The sequence below is a fragment of the Rhipicephalus microplus genome, chromosome 8 (assembly GCF_043290135.1).
Source record: "Rhipicephalus microplus isolate Deutch F79 chromosome 8, USDA_Rmic, whole genome shotgun sequence".
NCBI lineage: Eukaryota > Metazoa > Arthropoda > Arachnida > Ixodida > Ixodidae > Rhipicephalus > Rhipicephalus microplus.
Genome location: NC_134707.1, coordinates 126,122,593 through 126,149,087, shown reverse-complemented (window position 1 = coordinate 126,149,087; position 26,495 = coordinate 126,122,593). Strand labels below are relative to the sequence as shown.

The 26,495-nt window shown below is 51.3% G+C and overlaps 1 non-coding gene across 1 annotated transcript; it reads right to left on the bottom strand.

The window, feature by feature from the left end:
- Nucleotides 1-16,343: 16,343 nt before the first annotated feature.
- Nucleotides 16,344-16,420, bottom strand: TRNAN-GUU (transfer RNA asparagine (anticodon GUU)). The gene has a single exon. It is a non-coding gene; the product is annotated as a tRNA-Asn (tRNA).
- Between the last annotated feature and the right edge of the window lie 10,075 nt (nt 16,421-26,495).

Below are 26,495 nucleotides of genomic sequence, written 5' to 3'. Positions count from 1 at the left end.
GCGCCGCACCACAACCTGGTGGGCTCGAACCTCCAACCTTTCGGTTAACAGTCGACCACGCTAGCCAATTGCGCCACGGAGACAGTCGTGCTCCACTCTCACCACCATCAGTACATATCTTCAAAGCTATCTGCGGAAAGAAAAAAGCGACACACCACTCCCGGGAGGGCTCAAACCTCCAATGTTTTGGTTAACAGCCGAACGTGCTAGCCAATGGCGCCACGCGGACAGTCGTGCTCCACTCTCACCACCATCAGAACATATCTTCAAAGCTATCAGCGCAAAGAAAAAAGCAACACACCACTCTCGGGAGGGCTCGAGCCTCCAACCTTTCGGTTAACAGCCGATCACGCAAGCCAAATGCGCCACGGAGACAGTCGTGCTCCACTCTCACCACCATCAGAACATATCTTCAAAGCTATCAGCCCAAAGAAAAAAAAGCAACACACCACTCCCGGGAGGGCTCAAACCTCTAACCTTTCAGTTAACAGCCGATCGTGCTAGCCAATTGCGCCACGGAGACAGTCGTGCTCCACTCTCACAACCATTTGAACATATCTTCAAAGCTATCAGCGCAAAGAAAAAAAGCAACACACCACTCCCGGGAGGGCTCGAACCTCCAACCTTACGGTTAACAGCCGATCACGCTAGCAAATTGCACCACAGATACATCGTGCTCCACTCTCACCACCATCAGAACATATCTTCAAGCTATCAGCGCAATGAAAAAAGCAACACACCACTCCTGGGAGGGCTCGAACCTCCAATATTTTTGGTAACAGCCGAACGTGCTAGCCAATGGCGCCACGGAGACAGTCGTGCTCCACTTTCACCACCATCAGAACATATTTTCAAAGCTATCATCGCAAAGAAAAAAGCAACACACCACTCCTGGTAGGGCTCAAACCTTCAACCTTTCGGTTAACAGCCGATCCTGCTAGCCAATTGCGCCACGAAGACAGTCCTGCTCCACTCTCACCACCATCAGAACATATCTTTAAAGCTATCATTGCAAAGAAAAAAGCAACACACCACTCCCGGGAGGGCTCAAACCTCCAACCTTTCAGTTAACAGCCGATTGCGCTAGCAAATAGCGCCACGGAGACAGTCGTTCTCCACTCTAACCACCATCAGAACATATCTTCAAAGCTAACAGCGCAAAGAAAAAAAGCAACACACCACTCCCGGGAGGGCTCAAACCTCCAATTTGTCGGTTAACAGCCGAACCTGCTAGCCAATGGCGTTACGGAGACAGTCGTGCTCCACTCTCATCACCATCAGAACATATCTTTAAACCAACAGCGCAAACAAAAAAGCAACACACCACTCCTGCGAGCGCTCAAACCTTCAACCTTTCGGTTAACAGCTGATCGTGCTAGCCAATTGAGCCACGGAGACAGTCGTGCTCCACTCTAACCACCATCAGAACATATCTTCAAAGCTATCAGTGCAAAGAAAAAGCAACACACCACTCCTGGGAGGGCTCGAACCTCCAACCTTTCGGTTAACAGCCGATCGCGCTAGCCAACTGCACCACGGAGACAGTCGTGCTCCACTCTCACCACCATCAGAACATATCTTCAAAACTATCAGTGCAAAGAAAAACGCAACACACCACTCCCGGGAGGGCTCGAACCTCCAACCTTTCGGTTAACAGCCAATCGCGCTAGCAAATTGCGCCACGGAGACATCGTGCTCCACTCCCAACCCCATCAGAACATATCTTCAAAGCCATCTGCGCAAAGAAAAAAGCGACAAACCACTCCCGGGAGGGCTCGAAACTCAGATTTTTCGGTTAACAGCCGAACGTGCTAGCCAATGGCGTTACGGAGACAGTCGTGCTCCACTCTCACCACCATCAGCACATATCTCCAAACTATCAGCGCAAACAAAAAAGCAACAAAACACCACTCCTGCAAGCGCTCAAACCTTCAACCTTTCGGTTAACAGCCGATCGTGCTAGCCAATTGAGCCACGGAGACAGTCGTGCTCCACTCTCACCACCACCAGAACATATATTCAAAGCTATCTGCGCAAAGAAAAAAGCAACACACCACTCCTGGGAGGGCTCGAACCTCCACCCTTTCGGTTAACAGCCGATCGCGCTAGCCAACTGCACCACGGAGACAGTCGTGCTCCACTCTCACCACCATCGGAACATATCATCAAAGCTATCAGTGCAAAGAAAAAAGCAACACACCACTTCCGGGAGGGCTCGAACCTCCAACCTTTCGGTTAACAGCCAATTGCGCTAGCAAATTGCGCCACGGAGACATTGTGCTCCACTCCCACAACCATCAGAACATATCTTCAAAGCTGTCAGCGCAAAAAAGCAACACACCACTCCCGGGAGGGCTCGAACCTCCAACCTTTCGGTTAACAGCCGATCGCGCTAGCAAATTGCGCCACAGAGACATCGTGCTCCACTCTCACCACCATCAGAACATATCTTCAAAGCTATCAGCGCAAAGAAAAAAGCAACACACCGCTCCCGGGAGGGCTCAAACCTCCAATTTTTCGGTTAACAGCCGAACGTGCTAGCCAATGGCGCCACGGAGACAGTCGTGCTCCACTCTCACAACCATCAGAACATATCTTCAGAGCTATCAGCGCAAAGAAAAAAGCGACACACCACTCCTGGGAGGGCTCAAACCTTCAACCTTTCGGTTAACATCCGATCGCGCTAGCCAACTGCACCACGGAGACAGTCGTGCTCCAGTCTCACCACCATCAGAACATATCTTCAAAGCTATCAGCGCAAAGAAAAAAGCAACACACCACTCCCAGGGGGGCTCGAAGCTCCAAACTTTCGGTTAACAGCCGATCGCGCTTGCAAATTGCGCCACGGAGACAGTCGTGCTCCACTCTCACCACCATCAGAACATATCTTCAAAGCTGTCAGCGCAAAAAAGCAACACACCACTCCCGGGAGGTCTCGAACATCCAACCTTTTGGTTAACAGCCGATCGCGCTAGCAAATTGCGCCACAGAGACATCGTGCTCCACTCTCACCACCATCAGAACATATCTTCAGAGCTATCAGCGCAAAGAAAAAAGCGACACACCACTCCCGGGAGGGCTCAAACCTCCAATTTTTCGGTTAACAGCCGAACGTGCTAGCCAATTGCGCCACGGAGACAGTCGTGCTCCTCTCTCACCAACGTCAGAACAATTCTTCAGAGCTATCAGCCCAAAGAAAAAAAAGCGCCGAACCACCACCGGTGGGCTCGAACCTCCAGCCTTTCGGTTAACAGCCAATCGCGCTAGCCAATAGCGCCACGGAGACAGTCGTGCTCCAGTATCACCACCATCAGAACATATCTTCAAAGCTATCAGCGCAAAGAAAAAAGCAACACACCACTTCCGGGAGAGCTCGAACCTCCAACCTTTCGGTTAACAGCCGACCGCGCTAGCCGATTGCGCCACGGAGACAGTCGTGCTCCACTCTCACCATCATCAGAACATATCTTCAAAGCTATCAGCGCAAAGAAAAAAGCAACACACCACTCTCGGGAGGGCTCGAGCCTCCAACCTTTCGGTTAACAGCCGATCGCGCTAGCCAATGTCGCCACGGAGACAGTCGTGATCCACTCTCACCACCATCAGTACATATCTTCGAAGCTATCTGCGCAAAGAAAAAAAACGCGCCGCACCACAACCTGGTGGGCTCGAACCTCCAACCTTTCGGTTAACAGTCGACCACGCTAGCCAATTGCGCCACGGAGACAGTCGTGCTCCACTCTCACCACCATCAGTACATATCTTCAAAGCTATCTGCGGAAAGAAAAAAGCGACACACCACTCCCGGGAGGGCTCAAACCTCCAATGTTTTGGTTAACAGCCGAACGTGCTAGCCAATGGCGCCACGCGGACAGTCGTGCTCCACTCTCACCACCATCAGAACATATCTTCAAAGCTATCAGCGCAAAGAAAAAAGCAACACACCACTCTCGGGAGGGCTCGAGCCTCCAACCTTTCGGTTAACAGCCGATCACGCAAGCCAAATGCGCCACGGAGACAGTCGTGCTCCACTCTCACCACCATCAGAACATATCTTCAAAGCTATCAGCCCAAAGAAAAAAAAGCAACACACCACTCCCGGGAGGGCTCAAACCTCTAACCTTTCAGTTAACAGCCGATCGTGCTAGCCAATTGCGCCACGGAGACAGTCGTGCTCCACTCTCACAACCATTTGAACATATCTTCAAAGCTATCAGCGCAAAGAAAAAAAGCAACACACCACTCCCGGGAGGGCTCGAACCTCCAACCTTACGGTTAACAGCCGATCACGCTAGCAAATTGCACCACAGATACATCGTGCTCCACTCTCACCACCATCAGAACGTATCTTCAAAGCTATCAGCGCAATGAAAAAAGCAACACACCACTCCTGGGAGGGCTCGAACCTCCAATATTTTTGGTAACAGCCGAACGTGCTAGCCAATGGCGCCACGGAGACAGTCGTGCTCCACTTTCACCACCATCAGAACATATTTTCAAAGCTATCATCGCAAAGAAAAAAGCAACACACCACTCCTGGTAGGGCTCAAACCTTCAACCTTTCGGTTAACAGCCGATCCTGCTAGCCAATTGCGCCACGAAGACAGTCCTGCTCCACTCTCACCACCATCAGAACATATCTTTAAAGCTATCATTGCAAAGAAAAAAGCAACACACCACTCCCGGGAGGGCTCAAACCTCCAACCTTTCAGTTAACAGCCGATTGCGCTAGCAAATAGCGCCACGGAGACAGTCGTTCTCCACTCTAACCACCATCAGAACATATCTTCAAAGCTAACAGCGCAAAGAAAAAAAGCAACACACCACTCCCGGGAGGGCTCAAACCTCCAATTTGTCGGTTAACAGCCGAACCTGCTAGCCAATGGCGTTACGGAGACAGTCGTGCTCCACTCTCATCACCATCAGAACATATCTTTAAACCAACAGCGCAAACAAAAAAGCAACACACCACTCCTGCGAGCGCTCAAACCTTCAACCTTTCGGTTAACAGCTGATCGTGCTAGCCAATTGAGCCACGGAGACAGTCGTGCTCCACTCTAACCACCATCAGAACATATCTTCAAAGCTATCAGTGCAAAGAAAAAGCAACACACCACTCCTGGGAGGGCTCGAACCTCCAACCTTTCGGTTAACAGCCGATCGCGCTAGCCAACTGCACCACGGAGACAGTCGTGCTCCACTCTCACCACCATCAGAACATATCTTCAAAACTATCAGTGCAAAGAAAAACGCAACACACCACTCCCGGGAGGGCTCGAACCTCCAACCTTTCGGTTAACAGCCAATCGCGCTAGCAAATTGCGCCACGGAGACATCGTGCTCCACTCCCAACCCCATCAGAACATATCTTCAAAGCCATCTGCGCAAAGAAAAAAGCGACAAACCACTCCCGGGAGGGCTCGAAACTCAGATTTTTCGGTTAACAGCCGAACGTGCTAGCCAATGGCGTTACGGAGACAGTCGTGCTCCACTCTCACCACCATCAGCACATATCTCCAAACTATCAGCGCAAACAAAAAAGCAACAAAACACCACTCCTGCGAGCGCTCAAACCTTCAACCTTTCGGTTAACAGCCGATCGTGCTAGCCAATTGAGCCACGGAGACAGTCGTGCTCCACTCTCACCACCACCAGAACATATATTCAAAGCTATCTGCGCAAAGAAAAAAGCAACACACCACTCCTGGGAGGGCTCGAACCTCCACCCTTTCGGTTAACAGCCGATCGCGCTAGCCAACTGCACCACGGAGACAGTCGTGCTCCACTCTCACCACCATCGGAACATATCATCAAAGCTATCAGTGCAAAGAAAAAAGCAACACACCACTTCCGGGAGGGCTCGAACCTCCAACCTTTCGGTTAACAGCCAATTGCGCTAGCAAATTGCGCCACGGAGACATTGTGCTCCACTCCCACAACCATCAGAACATATCTTCAAAGCTGTCAGCGCAAAAAAGCAACACACCACTCCCGGGAGGGCTCGAACCTCCAACCTTTCGGTTAACAGCCGATCGCGCTAGCAAATTGCGCCACAGAGACATCGTGCTCCACTCTCACCACCATCAGAACATATCTTCAAAGCTATCAGCGCAAAGAAAAAAGCAACACACCGCTCCCGGGAGGGCTCTAACCTCCAACCTTTCTGTTAACAGCCGATTGCGCTAGCCAATAGCGCCACGGAGACAGTCGTGCTCCACTCTCACCACCACCAGAATATATATTCAAATCTATCTGCGCAAAGAAAAAAGCGACAGACCACTCCCGGGAGGGCTCAAACCTCCAACCTTTCGGTTAACATCCGATCGCGCTAGCCAACTGCACCACGGAGACAGTCGTGCTCCAGTCTCACCACCATCAGAACATATCTTCAAAGCTATCAGCGCAAAGAAAAAAGCAACACACCACTCCCAGGGGGGCTCGAAGCTCCAAACTTTCGGTTAACAGCCGATCGCGCTTGCAAATTGCGCCACGGAGACAGTCGTGCTCCACTCTCACCACCATCAGAACATATCTTCAAAGCTGTCAGCGCAAAAAAGCAACACACCACTCCCGGGAGGTCTCGAACATCCAACCTTTTGGTTAACAGCCGATCGCGCTAGCAAATTGCGCCACAGAGACATCGTGCTCCACTCTCACCACCATCAGAACATATCTTCAGAGCTATCAGCGCAAAGAAAAAAGCGACACACCACTCCCGGGAGGGCTCAAACCTCCAATTTTTCGGTTAACAGCCGAACGTGCTAGCCAATGGCGCCACGGAGACAGTCGTGCTCCACTCTCACAACCATCAGAACATATCTTCAGAGCTATCAGCGCAAAGAAAAAAGCAAACACCACTCCTGGGAGGGCTCAAACCTTCAACCTTTTGGTTAACAGCCGATCGTGCTAGCCAATTGCGCCACGGAGACAGTCGTGCTCCACTCTCAGCACCATCAGAACATATCTTCAAAGCTATCAGTGCAAAGTAAAAAGCAACACACCACTCCCGGGAGGGCTCGAACCTCCAACATTTCGGTTAGCAGCCGATCGCGCTAGCCAATTGCGCCACGGAGACAGTCGTGCTCCACTCTCACCACCATCAGAACATATCTTCAAAGCTAACAGCGCACAGAAAAAAAGCAACACACCACTCCCGGGAGGGCTCGAACCTCCAACCTTTCGGTTAACAGCCAATCGCGCTAGCCAATTGCGCCAAGGAGACAGTCGTGCTCCACTCTCACCACCGTCAGAACATTTCTTCAGAGCTATCAGCCCAAAGAAAAAGAAGCGCCGCACCACCACCGGGTGGGCTCGAACCTCCTACCTTTTGGTCAACAGCAGATCGCGCTAGCCAATTGCGCCACGGAGACAGTCCTCCTCCACTCTCACCACTATCAGAACATATCTTCAAAGCTATCAGCCCGAAGAAAGAAAACCAACACACCACTCCCGGGAGGGCTCGAACCTCCAACCTTTCAGTTAACAGCCGATCGCTCTAGCAAATTGCGCCACGGAGACATCGTGCTCCACTCTCACCATCATCAGAACATATCTTCAAAGCTATCAGCGCAACGAAAAAAGCAACACACAACTCCCGGGAGAGCTCGAACCTTCAACCTTTCAGTTAATAGCCGATCGTGCTAGCCAATTGTGCCACGGAGACAGTCGTGCTCCTCTCTCACCAACGTCAGAACAATTCTTCAGAGCTATCAGCCCAAAGAAAAAAAAGCGCCGCACCACCACCGGTGGGCTCGAACCTCCAGCCTTTCGGTTAACAGCCAATCGCGCTAGCCAATAGCGCGATGGAGACAGTCGTGCTCCAGTCTCACCACCATCAGAACATATCTTGAAAGCTATCAGCGCAAAGAAAAAAGCAACACACCACTCCCGGGGGGGCTCGAACCTCAACACTTTCGGTTAACAGCCGATCGCGCTTGCAAATTGCGCCACGGAGACAGTCGTGCTCCACTCTCACCACCATCAGAACATATCTTCAAAGCTATCAGCGCAAAGAAAAAAGCAACACACCACTCCCGGGTGGGCTCGAACCTCCAATATTTCGGTTAACAGCGGATCGCGCTAGCCAATTGCGCCACGGAGACAGTCGTGCTCCACTCTCACCACCATCAGTACATATCTTCAAAGCTATCTGCGCAAAAAAAAGCGCTGCACCACCACCGGATGGCTCGAACCTCCAACCTTTCGGTAGTCAGCCGATCGCGCTAGCCAATTGCGCCACGGAGACAGTCGTGCTCCAGTCTGACCAACATCAGTACATATCTTCGAAGCTATCTGCGCAAAGAAAAAAACGCGCCGCACCACTACCTGGTGGGCTCGAGCCTCCAACCTTTCGGTTAACAGCCGACCGCGCTAGCCAATTGCGCCACGGAGACAGTCGTGCTCCACTGTCACCATCATCAGAACATATCTTCAAAGCTATCAGCGCAAAGAAAATGCAACACACCACTTCCGGGAGAGCTCGAACCTCCAACCTTTTGGTTAACAGCCGACCGCGCTAGCCGATTGCGCCACGGAGACAGTCGTGCTCCACTCTCACCATCATCAGAACATATCTTCAAAGCTATCAGCGCAAAGAAAAAAGCAACACACCACTCTCGGGAGGATTCGAGCCTCCAACCTTTCGGTTGACAGCCGATCGCGCTAACCAATTGCGCCACGGAAACAGTCGTTCTCCACTCTCACCACCATCAGAACATATCTTCAAAGCTATCAGCCCAAAGAAAAAAAAGCAACACACCACTCCCTGGAGGGCTCGAACCTCCAACTTTTCGGTTAACAGCGGATCGCGCTAGCCAATTGCGCCACGGAGACAGTCGTGCTCCACTCTCACCACCATCAGAACATATCTTCAAAGCCATCAGCGCAAAGAAAAAAGCAACACACAGCTCCCGGGAGGGCTCTAACCTCCAACCTTTCGGTTAACAGCCGATCGCGCTAGCCAATAGCGCCACGGAGACAGTCGTGCTCCACTCTCACCACCACCAGAACATATATTCAAAGCTATCAGTGCAAAGAAAAAGCAACACACCACTCCTGGGAGGGCTCGAACCTCCAACCTTTCGGTTAACAGCCGATCGCGCTAGCCAAATGCGCCACGGAGACAGTCGTGCTCCACTCTCACCACCATCAGAACATATCTTCAAAGCTATCAGCCCAAAGAAAAAAAAGCAACACACCACTCCCGGGAGGGCTCAAACCTCTAACCTTTCAGTTAACAGCCGATCGTGCTAGCCAATTGCGCCACGGAGACAGTCGTGCTCCACTCTCACAACCATTTGAACATATCTTCAAAGCTATCAGCGCAAAGAAAAAAAGCAACACACCACTCCCGGGAGGGCTCGAACCTCCAACCTTACGGTTAACAGCCGATCACGCTAGCAAATTGCACCACAGATACATCGTGCTCCACTCTCACCACCATCAGAACATATCTTCAAAGCTATCAGCGCAATGAAAAAAGCAACACACCACTCCTGGGAGGGCTCGAACCTCCAATATTTTTGGTAACAGCCGAACGTGCTAGCCAATGGCGCCACGGAGACAGTCGTGCTCCACTTTCACCACCATCAGAACATATTTTCAAAGCTATCATCGCAAAGAAAAAAGCAACACACCACTCCTGGTAGGGCTCAAACCTTCAACCTTTCGGTTAACAGCCGATCCTGCTAGCCAATTGCGCCACGAAGACAGTCCTGCTCCACTCTCACCACCATCAGAACATATCTTTAAAGCTATCATTGCAAAGAAAAAAGCAACACACCACTCCCGGGAGGGCTCAAACCTCCAACCTTTCAGTTAACAGCCGATTGCGCTAGCAAATAGCGCCACGGAGACAGTCGTTCTCCACTCTAACCACCATCAGAACATATCTTCAAAGCTAACAGCGCAAAGAAAAAAAGCAACACACCACTCCCGGGAGGGCTCAAACCTCCAATTTGTCGGTTAACAGCCGAACCTGCTAGCCAATGGCGTTACGGAGACAGTCGTGCTCCACTCTCATCACCATCAGAACATATCTTTAAACCAACAGCGCAAACAAAAAAGCAACACACCACTCCTGCGAGCGCTCAAACCTTCAACCTTTCGGTTAACAGCTGATCGTGCTAGCCAATTGAGCCACGGAGACAGTCGTGCTCCACTCTAACCACCATCAGAACATATCTTCAAAGCTATCAGTGCAAAGAAAAAGCAACACACCACTCCTGGGAGGGCTCGAACCTCCAACCTTTCGGTTAACAGCCGATCGCGCTAGCCAACTGCACCACGGAGACAGTCGTGCTCCACTCTCACCACCATCAGAACATATCTTCAAAACTATCAGTGCAAAGAAAAACGCAACACACCACTCCCGGGAGGGCTCGAACCTCCAACCTTTCGGTTAACAGCCAATCGCGCTAGCAAATTGCGCCACGGAGACATCGTGCTCCACTCCCAACCCCATCAGAACATATCTTCAAAGCCATCTGCGCAAAGAAAAAAGCGACAAACCACTCCCGGGAGGGCTCGAAACTCAGATTTTTCGGTTAACAGCCGAACGTGCTAGCCAATGGCGTTACGGAGACAGTCGTGCTCCACTCTCACCACCATCAGCACATATCTCCAAACTATCAGCGCAAACAAAAAAGCAACAAAACACCACTCCTGCGAGCGCTCAAACCTTCAACCTTTCGGTTAACAGCCGATCGTGCTAGCCAATTGAGCCACGGAGACAGTCGTGCTCCACTCTCACCACCACCAGAACATATATTCAAAGCTATCTGCGCAAAGAAAAAAGCAACACACCACTCCTGGGAGGGCTCGAACCTCCACCCTTTCGGTTAACAGCCGATCGCGCTAGCCAACTGCACCACGGAGACAGTCGTGCTCCACTCTCACCACCATCGGAACATATCATCAAAGCTATCAGTGCAAAGAAAAAAGCAACACACCACTTCCGGGAGGGCTCGAACCTCCAACCTTTCGGTTAACAGCCAATTGCGCTAGCAAATTGCGCCACGGAGACATTGTGCTCCACTCCCACAACCATCAGAACATATCTTCAAAGCTGTCAGCGCAAAAAAGCAACACACCACTCCCGGGAGGGCTCGAACCTCCAACCTTTCGGTTAACAGCCGATCGCGCTAGCAAATTGCGCCACAGAGACATCGTGCTCCACTCTCACCACCATCAGAACATATCTTCAAAGCTATCAGCGCAAAGAAAAAAGCAACACACCGCTCCCGGGAGGGCTCTAACCTCCAACCTTTCTGTTAACAGCCGATTGCGCTAGCCAATAGCGCCACGGAGACAGTCGTGCTCCACTCTCACCACCACCAGAATATATATTCAAATCTATCTGCGCAAAGAAAAAAGCGACAGACCACTCCCGGGAGGGCTCAAACCTCCAACCTTTCGGTTAACATCCGATCGCGCTAGCCAACTGCACCACGGAGACAGTCGTGCTCCAGTCTCACCACCATCAGAACATATCTTCAAAGCTATCAGCGCAAAGAAAAAAGCAACACACCACTCCCAGGGGGGCTCGAAGCTCCAAACTTTCGGTTAACAGCCGATCGCGCTTGCAAATTGCGCCACGGAGACAGTCGTGCTCCACTCTCACCACCATCAGAACATATCTTCAAAGCTGTCAGCGCAAAAAAGCAACACACCACTCCCGGGAGGTCTCGAACATCCAACCTTTTGGTTAACAGCCGATCGCGCTAGCAAATTGCGCCACAGAGACATCGTGCTCCACTCTCACCACCATCAGAACATATCTTCAGAGCTATCAGCGCAAAGAAAAAAGCGACACACCACTCCCGGGAGGGCTCAAACCTCCAATTTTTCGGTTAACAGCCGAACGTGCTAGCCAATGGCGCCACGGAGACAGTCGTGCTCCACTCTCACAACCATCAGAACATATCTTCAGAGCTATCAGCGCAAAGAAAAAAGCAAACACCACTCCTGGGAGGGCTCAAACCTTCAACCTTTTGGTTAACAGCCGATCGTGCTAGCCAATTGCGCCACGGAGACAGTCGTGCTCCACTCTCAGCACCATCAGAACATATCTTCAAAGCTATCAGTGCAAAGTAAAAAGCAACACACCACTCCCGGGAGGGCTCGAACCTCCAACATTTCGGTTAGCAGCCGATCGCGCTAGCCAATTGCGCCACGGAGACAGTCGTGCTCCACTCTCACCACCATCAGAACATATCTTCAAAGCTAACAGCGCACAGAAAAAAAGCAACACACCACTCCCGGGAGGGCTCGAACCTCCAACCTTTCGGTTAACAGCCAATCGCGCTAGCCAATTGCGCCAAGGAGACAGTCGTGCTCCACTCTCACCACCGTCAGAACATTTCTTCAGAGCTATCAGCCCAAAGAAAAAGAAGCGCCGCACCACCACCGGGTGGGCTCGAACCTCCTACCTTTTGGTCAACAGCAGATCGCGCTAGCCAATTGCGCCACGGAGACAGTCCTCCTCCACTCTCACCACTATCAGAACATATCTTCAAAGCTATCAGCCCGAAGAAAGAAAACCAACACACCACTCCCGGGAGGGCTCGAACCTCCAACCTTTCAGTTAACAGCCGATCGCTCTAGCAAATTGCGCCACGGAGACATCGTGCTCCACTCTCACCATCATCAGAACATATCTTCAAAGCTATCAGCGCAACGAAAAAAGCAACACACAACTCCCGGGAGAGCTCGAACCTTCAACCTTTCAGTTAATAGCCGATCGTGCTAGCCAATTGTGCCACGGAGACAGTCGTGCTCCTCTCTCACCAACGTCAGAACAATTCTTCAGAGCTATCAGCCCAAAGAAAAAAAAGCGCCGCACCACCACCGGTGGGCTCGAACCTCCAGCCTTTCGGTTAACAGCCAATCGCGCTAGCCAATAGCGCGATGGAGACAGTCGTGCTCCAGTCTCACCACCATCAGAACATATCTTGAAAGCTATCAGCGCAAAGAAAAAAGCAACACACCACTCCCGGGGGGGCTCGAACCTCAACACTTTCGGTTAACAGCCGATCGCGCTTGCAAATTGCGCCACGGAGACAGTCGTGCTCCACTCTCACCACCATCAGAACATATCTTCAAAGCTATCAGCGCAAAGAAAAAAGCAACACACCACTCCCGGGTGGGCTCGAACCTCCAATATTTCGGTTAACAGCGGATCGCGCTAGCCAATTGCGCCACGGAGACAGTCGTGCTCCACTCTCACCACCATCAGTACATATCTTCAAAGCTATCTGCGCAAAAAAAAGCGCTGCACCACCACCGGATGGCTCGAACCTCCAACCTTTCGGTAGTCAGCCGATCGCGCTAGCCAATTGCGCCACGGAGACAGTCGTGCTCCAGTCTGACCAACATCAGTACATATCTTCGAAGCTATCTGCGCAAAGAAAAAAACGCGCCGCACCACTACCTGGTGGGCTCGAGCCTCCAACCTTTCGGTTAACAGCCGACCGCGCTAGCCAATTGCGCCACGGAGACAGTCGTGCTCCACTGTCACCATCATCAGAACATATCTTCAAAGCTATCAGCGCAAAGAAAATGCAACACACCACTTCCGGGAGAGCTCGAACCTCCAACCTTTTGGTTAACAGCCGACCGCGCTAGCCGATTGCGCCACGGAGACAGTCGTGCTCCACTCTCACCATCATCAGAACATATCTTCAAAGCTATCAGCGCAAAGAAAAAAGCAACACACCACTCTCGGGAGGATTCGAGCCTCCAACCTTTCGGTTGACAGCCGATCGCGCTAACCAATTGCGCCACGGAAACAGTCGTTCTCCACTCTCACCACCATCAGAACATATCTTCAAAGCTATCAGCCCAAAGAAAAAAAAGCAACACACCACTCCCTGGAGGGCTCGAACCTCCAACTTTTCGGTTAACAGCGGATCGCGCTAGCCAATTGCGCCACGGAGACAGTCGTGCTCCACTCTCACCACCATCAGAACATATCTTCAAAGCCATCAGCGCAAAGAAAAAAGCAACACACAGCTCCCGGGAGGGCTCTAACCTCCAACCTTTCGGTTAACAGCCGATCGCGCTAGCCAATAGCGCCACGGAGACAGTCGTGCTCCACTCTCACCACCACCAGAACATATATTCAAAGCTATCTGCGCAAAGAAAAAAGCGACACACTACTCCCGGGAGGGCTCAAACCTCCAATTTTTTTGTTAACAGCCGAACGTGCTAGCCAATGGCGCCACGGAGACAGTCGTGCTCCACTCTCACCACCATCAGAACATATCTTCAGAGCTATCAGCGCAAAGAAAAAAGCAAACACCACTCCTGGGAGGGCTCAAACCTACAACCTTTTGGTTAACAGCCGATCGTGCTAGCCAATTGCGCCACGGAGACAGTCCTCCTCCACTCTCACCACCATCAGAACATATCTTCAAAGCTATCAGCCCAAAGAAAAAAAAGCAACACACCACTCCCGGGAGGGCTCGAACCTCCAACCTTTCAGTTAACAGCCGATCGCTCTAGCAAATTGCGCCACGGAAACATCGTGCTCCACTCTCACCATCATCAGAACATATCTTCAAAGCTATCAGCGCAACGAAAAAAGCAACACACAACTCCCGGGAGAGCTCGAACCTTCAACCTTTCGGTTAACAGCCGATCGTGCTAGCCAATTGCGCCACGGAGACAGTCGTGCTCCTCTCTCACCAACGTCAGAACAATTCTTCAGAGCTATCAGCCCAAAGAAAAAAAAGCGCCGCACCACCACCGGTGGGCTCGAACCTTCAACCTCTCGGTTAACAGCCGATCGTGCTAGCCAATTGCGCCACGGAGACAGTCGTGCTCCACTCTCACCACCATCAGAGCATATCTTCAAAGCTATCAGTGCAAAGAAAAGAGCAGCACACCACTCCCGGGAGGGCTCGATCCTCAAACCATTCGGTTAACAGCCGATCGCGCTAGCACATTGCGCAACAGAGACATCGTGCTCCACTCTCACCACCATCAGAACATATCTTCAAAGCTATCTGCGGAAAGAAAAAAGCGACACACCACTCCCGGGAGGGCTCAAACCTCCAATGTTTTGGTTAACAGCCGAACGTGCTAGCCAATGGCGCCACGCGGACAGTCGTGCTCCACTCTCACCACCATCAGAACATATCTTCAAAGCTATCAGCGCAAAGAAAAAAGCAACACACCACTATTGGGAGGGCTCAAACCTTCAACCTTTCGGTTAACAGCCAATCGTGCTAGCCAATTGCGCCACGGAGACAGTCGTGCTCCACTCTCACCACCATCAGAACATATCTTCAAAGCTATCAGTGCAAAGAAAAGAGCAGCACACCACTCCCGGGAGGGCTCAAACCTCCAACCTTTCAGTTAACAGCCGATTGTGCTAGCCAATTGCGCCACGTAGACAGTCGTGCTCCACTCTCACCACCATCAGAACATATCTTCAAAGCTAACAGCGCAAAGAAAAAAAGAACACACCACTCCCTGGAGGGGTCGAACCTCCAACCTTTCGGTTAACAGCCGATCGCGCTAGCCAACTGCGCCGAGGAGACAGTCGTGCTCCACTCTCACCACCATCAGAACATATCTTCAAAGCTATCAGTGCAAAGAAAAAAAGCAACACACCACTCCCGGGAGGGCTCCAACCTCCAACCTTTCAGTTAACAGCCCATCGCGCTAGCAAATTGCTCCACGAAACAGTCGTGCTCCACTCTCACCACCATCAGAACATATCTTCAAAGCTATCAGCGCAAAGAAAAAAGGAACACACCACTCCCGGGAGGGCTCGAACCTCCAATTTTTAGGTTAACATCCGAACGTGCTAGCCATTGGCGCCACGGAGACAGTCGTGCTCCACTCGCACCACCATCAGAACATATCTTCAAAGCTATCAGCGCAAAGAAAAAAGGAACACACCACTCCTGGGAGGGCTCAAACCTTCAACCTCTCGGTTAACAGCCCATCCTGTTAGCCAATTTCGCCACGAAGACAGTCGGGCTCCCCTCTCACCACCATCAGAACATATCTTCAAACTATCAGCGCAAAGAAAAGAGCAGCACACCACTCCCGGGTGGGCTCGAACCTCCAACCTGTCGGTTAACAGCCGATCGCGCTAGCCAATTGCACCACGGAGACAGTCGTGCTCCACTCTCACCACCATCAGAACATATCTTCAAAGCTATCAGTGCAAAGAAAAAAGCAACACACCACTCCTGGGAGGGCTCAAACCTCCAACCTTTCGGTTAACAGCCGATCGCGCTAGCCAATTGCACCACGGAGACAGTCGTGCTCCACTCTCACCACCATCAGAACATATCTTCAAAGCTATCAGTGCAAAGAAAAAAGCAACACACCACTCCCGGGAGGGCTCGAACCTCCAACCTTTCGGTTAACAGCCGATCGCGCTAACCAATTGCGCCACGGAGACAGTCGTTCTCCACTCTCACCACCATCAGAACATATCTTCAAAGCTATCAGCGCAAAGAAAAAAGCAACACACCACTCCTGGAAGGGCTCGAACCTCCAATTTTTTTGGTAACAGCCGAACGTGCTAGCCAATGGCGCCACGGAGACAGTCGTGCTCCACTCTCACCACCATCAGAACATGTTTTCAAAGCTATCAGCGCAAAGAAAAAAGCAACACACCGCTCCCGGGAGGGCTCTAACCTCCAACCTTTCGGTTAACAGCCGATCGCGCTAGCCAATAGCGCCACGGAGACAGTCGTGCTCCACTCTCACCACCACCAGAACATATATTCAAAGCTATCTGCGCAAAGAAAAAAGCGACACACTACTCCCGGGAGGGCTCAAACCTCCAATTTTTTGGTTAACAGCCGAACGTGCTAGCCAATGGCGCCACGGAGACAGTCGTGCTCCACTCTCACCACCATCAGAACATATCTTCAGAGCTATCAGCGCAAAGAAAAAAGCAAACACCACTCCTGGGAGGGCTCAAACCTTCAGTCTTTTGGTTAACAGCCGATCGTGCTAGCCAATTGTGCCACGGAGACAGTCGTGCTCCACTCTCAGCACCATCAGAACATATCTTCAAAGCTATAAGTGCAAAGTAAGAAGCAACACACCACTCCCGGGAGGGCTTGAACCTCCAACCTTTCGGTTAGCAGCCGATCGCGCTAGCCAATTGCGCCACAGAGACAGTCGTGTTCCACTCTCACCACCATCAGAACATATCTTCAAAGCTAATAGCGCACAGAAAAAAAGACACACCACTCCCGGGAGGGCTCGAACCTCCAACTTTTCGGTTAACAGCAAATCGCGCGAGCCAATTGCGCCAAGGAGACAGTCGTGCTCCACTCTCACCACCGTCAGAACATTTCTTCAGAGCTATCAGCCCAAAGAAAAAGAAGCGCCGCACCACCACCGCGTGGGCTCGAACCTCCTACCTTTCGGACAACAGCAGATCGCGCTAGCCAATTTCGCCACGGAGACAGTCCTCCTCCACTCTCACCACCATCAGAACATATCTTCAAAGCTATCAGCCAAAAAAAAGCAACACACCACTCCCGGGAGGGCTCGAACCTCCAACCTTTCAGTTAACAGCCGATCGCTCTAGCAAATTGCGCCACGGAGACATCGTGCTCCACTCTCACCATCATCAGAACATATCTTCAAAGCTATCAGCGCAACGAAAAAAGCAACACACAACTCCCGGGAGAGCTCGAACCTTCAACCTTTCGGTTAATAGCCGATCGTGCTAGCCAATTGCGCCACGGAGACAGTCGTGCTCCTCTCTCACCAACGTCAGAACAATTCTTCAGAGCTATCAGCCCAAAGAAAAAAAAGCGCCGCACCACCACCGGTGGGCTCGAACCTCCAGCCTTTCGGTTAACAGCCAATCGCGCTAGCCAATAGCGCCCCGGAGACAGTCGTGCTCCAGTATCACCACCATCAGAACATATCTTCAAAGCTATCAGCGCAAAGAAAAAAGCAACACACCACTCCCGGGGGGCTCGAACCTCGAAACTTTCGGTTAACAGCCGATCGCGCTAGCCAATTGCGCCACGGAGACAGTCGTGCTCCACTCTCACCACTATCAGAACATATCTTCAAAGCTATCTGCGCAAAAAAAGCGCTGCACCACCACCGGGTGGGCTCGAACCTCCAACCTTTCGGTTATCAGCCGATCGCGCTAGCCAATTGCGCCACGGAGACAGTCGTGCTCCACTCTCACCACCATCAGTAAATATCTTCGAAGCTATCTGCGCAAAGAAAAAAAACGCGCCGCACCACCACCTGGTGGGCTCGAACCTCCAAACTTTCGGTTAACAGCCGACCGCGCTAGCCAATTGGGCCACGGAGACAGTCGTGCTCCACTCTCACCATCATGAGAACATATCTTCAAAGCTATCAGCGCAAAGAAAAAAGCAACACACCACTTCCAGGAGAGCTCGAACCTCCAACCTTTCGGTTAACAGCCGACCGCGCTAGCCGATTGCGCCACGGAGACAGTCGTGCTCCACTCTCACCATCATCAGAACATATCTTCAAAGCTATCAGCGCAAAGAAAAAAGCAACACACCACTCTCGGGAGGGCTCGAGCCTCCAACCATTCGGTTAACAGCCGATCGCGCTAGCCAATTGCGCCACGGAGACAGTCATTCTCCACTCTCACCACCATCAGAACATATCTTCAAAGCTATCAGTCCAAAGAAAAAAAAGCAACACACCACTCCCTGGAGGGCTCAAACCTCCAACTTTTCGGTTAACAGCGGATCGCGCTAGCCAATTGCGCCACGGAGACAGTCGTGCTCCACTCTCACCATCATCAGAACATATCTTCAAAGCTATCAGCGCAAAGAAAAAAGCAACACACCACTCTCGGGAGGGCTCGAGCCTCCAACCATTCGGTTAACAGCCGATCGCGCTAGCCAATTGCGCCACGGAGACAGTCGTTCTCCACTCTCACCACCATCAGAACATATCTTCAAAGCTATCAGTCCAAAGAAAAAAAAGCAACACACCACTCCCTGGAGGGCTCAAACCTCCAACTTTTCGGTTAACAGCGGATCGCGCTAGCAAATTGCTCCACGAAACAGTCGTGCTCCACTCTCATCACCATCAGAACATATCTTCAAAGCTATCAGCGCAAAGAAAAAAGGAACACACCACTCCCGGGAGGGCTCGAACCTCCAATTTTTTGGTTAACATCCGAACGTGCTAGCCATTGGCGCCACGGAGACAGTCGTGCTCCACTCTCACCACCATCAGAACATATCTTCAAAGCTATCAGCGCAAACAAAATAGCAACACACAACACCTGCGAGCACTCAAACCTCCAACCTTTCGGTTAACAGCCGATCGCGCTAGCCAACTGCGCCACGGAGACAGTCGTGCTCTACTCTCACCACCATCAGAACATATCTTCAAAGCTATCAGTGCAAAGAAAAAAAGCAACACACCACTTCTGGGAGGGCTCGAACCTCCAACCTTTCGGTTAACAGCCAATCGCGCTAGCAAATTGCGCCACGGAGACATCGTGCTCCACTCTCACCACCATCAGAACATATCTTCAAAGCCATCTGCGCAAAGAAAAAAGCGACAAACCACTCTCGGGAGGGCTTGAAACTCCGATTTTTCGGTTAACAGCCGAACATGTTAGCCAATTTTGCCACGGAGACAGTCATGCTCCACACTCACCACCGTCAGAACATTTCTTCAGGGCTATCAGCCCAAAGAAAAAAAAGCGCCGCACCACCACCGGGTGTTCTCGAACCTCCAAATTTTCGGTTAACAGCCGATCGCGCTAGCGAATCGCGCCACGGAGAAGACAGTCGTGCTCCACTCTCACCACCATCAGAACATATCTTCAAAGCTATCAGCGAAAAGAAAAAAGCAACACACCACTCCTGGGAGGGCTCAAACCTCCAATTTTCGGTTAACAGCCGAACGTGCTAGCCAATTGCGCCACGGAGACAGTCCTCCTCCACTCTCACCACCATCAGAACATATCTTCAAAGCTATCAGCGCAAAGAAAATGCAACACACCACTCCCGAGAGGGCTCCAACCTACAACCATTCGGTTAACAGCCGATCGCGCTAGCCTATTGCACCACGGAGACAGTCGTTCTCCACTCTCACCACCATCAGAACATATCTTCAAAGCTATCAGTCCAAAGAAAAAAAAGCAACACACCACTCCCTGGAGGGCTCAAACCTCCAACTTTTCGGTTAACAGCGGATCGCGCTAGCCAATTGCGCCACGGAGACAGTCGTGCTCCACTCTCACCACCATCAGTACATATCTTCAAAGCTATCTGCGGAAAGAAAAAAGCGACACACCACTCCCGGGAGGGCTCAAACCTCCAATGTTTTGGTTAACAGCCGAACGTGCTAGCCAATGGCGCCACGCGGACAGTCGTGCTCCACTCTCACCACCATCAGAACATATCTTCAAAGCTATCAGCGCAAAGAAAAAAGCAACACACCACTCTTGGGAGGGCTCAAACTTTCAATCTTTCGGTTAACAGCCGATCGTGCTAGCCAATTGCGCCACGGAGACAGTCGTGCTCCACTCTCCCCACCATCAGAACATATCTTCAAAGCTATGAGTGCAAAGAAAAGAGCAGCACACCACTCCCGGGAGGGCTCGAACCTCCAACTTTTCGGTTAACAGCCGATCGCGCTAGCCAATTGCGCCACGAAGGCAGTCCTGCTCCACTCTCACCACCATCAGAACATATCATTAAAGTTATCATTGCAAAGAAAAAAGCAACACATCACTCCCGGGAGGGCTCCAACCTCCAACCTTTCAGTTAACAGCCCATCGCGCTAGCAAATTGCTCCACGAAACAGTCGTGCTCCACTCTCATCACCATCAGAACATATCTTCAAAGCTATCAGCGCAAAGAAAAAAGGAACACACCACTCCCGGGAGGGCTCGAACCTCCAATTTTTTGGTTAACATCCGAACGTGCTAGCCATTGGCGCCACGGAGACAGTCGTGCTCCACTCTCACCACCACCAGAACTAATCTTCAAAGCTTATCTGCGCAAAGAAAAAAGCGATATACCACTCCAGGGAGGGCTCAAACCTCCAATTTTTTGGTTAACAGCCGATCGTGCTAGCCAATTGCGCCACGGAGACAGTCGTGCTCCACTCTCACCACCATCAGAACATATCTTCAAAGCTGTAAGCGCAAAAAAGCAACACACCACTCCCGGGAGGGCTTGAACCTCCAACCTTTCGGTTAACAGCCGATCGCGCTAGCAAATTGCGCCACAGAGACATCGTGCTCCACTCTCACCACAATCAGAACATATCTTCAAAGCTATCAGCGCAAAGAAAAAAGCAACACACCACTCCCGGGAGGGCTCGAACCTCCAACCTTTCGGTTAACAGCCGATCGCGCTAGCCAATAGCGCCACGGAGACAGTCGTGCTCCACTCTCACCACCACCAGAACTAATCTTCAAAGCTTATCTGCGCAAAGAAAAAAGCGACATACCACTCCAGGGAGGGCTCAAACCTCCAATTTTTTGGTTAACAGCCGAACGTGCTAGCCAATGGCGCCACGGAGACAGTCGTGCTCCACTCTCACCACCATCAGAACATATCTTCAGAGCTATCAGCGCAAAGAAAAACGCAAACACCACTCTTGGGAGGGCTCAAACCTCCAACCTTACGGTTAACAGCCGATCGCGCTAGCCAATTGCGCCACAGAGACAGTCGTGCTCCACTCTCACCACCATAAGAACATATCTTCAAAGCTATTAGCGCAAAGAAAAAAGGAACACACCACTCCCGGGAGGGCTCGAACCTCCAATTTTTTGGTTAACATCCGAACGTGCTAGCCATTGGCGCCACGGATACAGTCGTGCTCCACTCTCACCACCATCAGAACATATCTTCAAAGCTATCAGCGCAAAGAAAAAAGCAACACACCACTCCTGGGAGGGCTCAAACCTTCAACCTCTCGGTTAACAGCCCATCCTGCTAGCCAATTTCGCCACGAAGACAGTCGTGCTCCCCTCTCACCACCATCAGAACATATCTTCAAACTATCAGCGCAAACAAAATAGCAACACACAACACCTGCGAGCGCTCAAACCTCCAAACTTTCGGTTAACAGCCGATCGTGCTAGCCAACTGCGCCACGGAGACAGTCGTGCTCTACTCTCACCACCATCAGAACATATCTTCAAAGCTATCAGTGCAAAGAAAAAAAGCAACACACCACTTCTGGGAGGGCTCGAACCTCCAACCTTTCGGTTAACAGCCAATCGCGCTAGCAAATTGCGCCACGGAGACATCGTGCTCCACTCTCACCACCATCAGAACATATCTTCAAAGCCATCTGCGCAAAGAAAAAAGCGACAAACCACTCTCGGGAGGGCTCGAAACTCCGATTTTTCGGTTAACAGCCGAACATGTTAGTCAAATTCGCCACGGAGACAGTCGTGCTCCACACTCACCGCCGTCAGAACATTTCTTCAGGGCTATCAGCCCAAAGAAAAAAAAGCGCCGCACCACCACCGGGTGTTCTCGAACCTCCAAATTTTCGGTTAACAGCCGATCGCGCTAGCGAATCGCGCCACGGAGACAGTCGTGCTCCACTCTCACCACCATCAGAACATATCTTCAAAGCTATCAGCGCAAAGAAAAAAGCAACACACCACTCCTGGGAGGGCTCAAACCTCCAATTTTCGGTTAACAGCCGAACGTGCTAGCCAATTGCGCCACGGAGACAGTCCTCCTCCACTCTCACCACCATCAGAACATATCTTCAAAGCTATCAGCGCAAAGAAAATGCAACACACCACTCCCGAGAGGGCTCCAACCTACAACCTTTTGGTTAACAGCCGATCGCGCTAGCCAATTGCGCCACGGAGACAGTCGTGCTCTACTCTCGCCACCATCAGAACATTTTTTCAGAGCTATCAGCCCAAGGAAAAAGAAGCGCCGCACCACCACCGGGTGGGCACGAACCTCCAACCTTTCGGTCAACTACAGATCGCGCTAGCCCAATGCGCCACGGAGACAGTCCTCCTCCACTCTCACCACCATCAGAACATATCTTTAAAGCTATCATCGCAAAGAAAAAAAGCAACACACCACTCCCGGGAGGGCTCAAACCTCCAACCTTTCAGTTAACAGCCGATCGCGCTAGCAAATTGCGCCACAGAGACATCGTGCTCCACTCTCACCACAATCAGAACATATCTTCAAAGCTATCAGCGCAAAGAAAAAAGCAACACACCACTCCCGGGAGGGCTCGAACCTCCAACCTTTCGGTTAACAGCCGATCGCGCTAGCCAATAGCGCCACGGAGACAGTCGTGCTCCACTCTCACCACCACCAGAACTAATCTTCAAAGCTATCTGCGCAAAGAAAAAAGCGACACACCACTCCCGGGAGGGCTCAAACCTCCAATTTTTTGGTTAACAGCCGAACGTGCTAGCCAATGGTGCCACGGAGACAGTCGTGCTCCACTCTCACCACCATCAGAACATATCTTCAGAGCTATCAGCGCAAAGAAAAACGCAAACACCACTCCTGGGAGGGCTCAAACCTTCAACCTTTTGGTTAACAGCCGATCGTGCTAGCCAATTGCGCCACGGAGACAGTCGTGCTCCACTCTCACCACCATCAGAACATATCTTCAAAGCTGTAAGCGCAAAAAAGCAACACACCACTCCCGGGAGGGCTTGAACCTCCAACCTTTCGGTTAACAGCCGATCGCGCTAGCAAATTGCGCGACAGAGACATCGTGCTCCACTCTCACCACAATCAGAAAATATCTTCAAAGCTATCAGCGCAAAGAAAAAAGCAACACACCACTCCCGGGAGGGCTCGAACCTCCAACCTTTCGGTTAACAGCCGATCGCGCTAGCCAATAGCGCCACGGAGACAGTCGTGCTCCACTCTCACCACCACCAGAACTAATCTTCAAAGCTTATCTGCGCAAAGAAAAAAGCGACATACCACTCCAGGGAGGGCTCAAACCTCCAATTTTTTGGTTAACAGCCGAACGTGCTAGCCAATGGCGCCACGGAGACAGTCGTGCTCCACTCTCACCACCATCAGAACATATCTTCAGAGCTATCAGCGCAAAGAAAAACGCAAACACCACTCTTGGGAGGGCTCAAACCTTCAACCTTTTAGTTAACAGCCGATCGTGCTAGCCAATTGCGCCACGGAGACAGTCGTGCTCCACTCTCAGCACCATCAAAACATATCTTCAAAGCTATCAGTGCAAAGTAAAAAGCAACACACCACTCCCGGGAGGGCTCGAACCTCCAACCTTACGGTTAACAGCCGATCGCGCTAGCCAATTGCGCCACAGAGACAGTCGTGCTCCACTCTCACCACCATAAGAACATATCTTCAAAGCTAACAGCGCAAAGACAAAAGCAACACACCACTCCCGGGAGGGCTCAAACCTCCAACCTTTCGGTTAACAGCCGATCGCTCTAGCCAATTGCGCCACGGAGACAGTCGTGCTCCACTCTCACCACCGTCAGAACATATCTTCAAAGCTATCATCCCAAAGAAAAAAAGCAACACACCACTCCCGTTAGGGCTCGAACCTCCAACCTTTCAGTTACCAGCCGATCGCGCTAGCAAATTGCGCCACGGAGACATCGTGCTCCACTCTCACCACCATCAGAACATATCTTCACAGCTATCAGCGCAACGAAAAAAGCAACACACCACTCCTGGGAGGGCTCAAACCTTCAACCTCTCGGTTAACAGCCCATCCTGCTAGCCAATTTCGCCACGAAGACAGTCGTGCTCCCCTCTCACCACCATCAGAACATATCTTCAAACTATCAGCGCAAACAAAATAGCAACACACAACACCTGCGAGCGCTCAAACCTACAAACTTTCGGTTAACAGCCGATCGTGCTAGCCAACTGCGCCACGGAGACAGTCGTGCTCTACTCTCACCACCATCAGAACATATCTTCAAAGCTATCAGTGCAAAGAAAAAAAGCAACACACCACTTCTGGGAGGGCTCGAACCTCCAACCTTTCGGTTAACAGCCAATCGCGCTAGCAAATTGCGCCACGGAGACATCGTGCTCCACTCTCACCACCATCAGAACATATCTTCAAAGCCATCTGCGCAAAGAAAAAAGCGACAAACCACTCTCGGGAGGGCTCGAAACTCCGATTTTTCGGTTAACAGCCGAACATGTTAGCCAAATTCGCCACGGAGACAGTCGTGCTCCACACTCACCACCGTCAGAACATTTCTTCAGGGCTATCAGCCCAAAGAAAAAAAAGCGCCGCACCACCACCGGGTGTTCTCGAACCTCCAAATTTTCGGTTAACAGCCGATCGCGCTAGCGAATCGCGCCACGGAGACAGTCGTGCTCCACTCTCACCACCATCATAACATATCTTCAAAGCTATCAGCGCAAAGAAAAAAGCAACACACCACTCCTGGGAGGGCTCAAACCTCCAATTTTCGGTTAACAGCCGAACGTGCTAGCCAATTGCGCCACGGAGACAGTCCTCCTCCACTCTCACCACCATCAGAACATATCTTCAAAGCTATCAGCGCAAAGAAAATGCAACACACCACTCCCGAGAGGGCTCCAACCTACAACCTTTTGGTTAACAGCCGATCGCGCTAGCCAATTGCGCCACGGAGACAGTCGTGCTCTACTCTCGCCACCATCAGAACATTTTTTCAGAGCTATCAGCCCAAGGAAAAAGAAGCGCCGCACCACCACCGGGTGGGCACGAACCTCCAACCTTTCGGTCAACTACAGATCGCGCTAGCCCAATGCGCCACGGAGACAGTCCTCCTCCACTCTCACCACCATCAGAACATATCTTTAAAGCTATCATCGCAAAGAAAAAAAGCAACACACCACTCCCGGGAGGGCTCAAACCTCCAACCTTTCAGTTAACAGCCGATCGCGCTAGCAAATTGCGCCACAGAGACATCGTGCTCCACTCTCACCACAATCAGAACATATCTTCAAAGCTATCAGCGCAAAGAAAAAAGCAACACACCACTCCCGGGAGGGCTCGAACCTCCAACCTTTCGGTTAACAGCCGATCGCGCTAGCCAATAGCGCCACGGAGACAGTCGTGCTCCACTCTCACCACCACCAGAACTAATCTTCAAAGCTATCTGCGCAAAGAAAAAAGCGACACACCACTCCCGGGAGGGCTCAAACCTCCAATTTTTTGGTTAACAGCCGAACGTGCTAGCCAATGGTGCCACGGAGACAGTCGTGCTCCACTCTCACCACCATCAGAACATATCTTCAGAGCTATCAGCGCAAAGAAAAACGCAAACACCACTCCTGGGAGGGCTCAAACCTTCAACCTTTTGGTTAACAGCCGATCGTGCTAGCCAATTGCGCCACGGAGACAGTCGTGCTCCACTCTCACCACCATCAGAACATATCTTCAAAGCTGTAAGCGCAAAAAAGCAACACACCACTCCCGGGAGGGCTTGAACCTCCAACCTTTCGGTTAACAGCCGATCGCGCTAGCAAATTGCGCCACAGAGACATCGTGCTCCACTC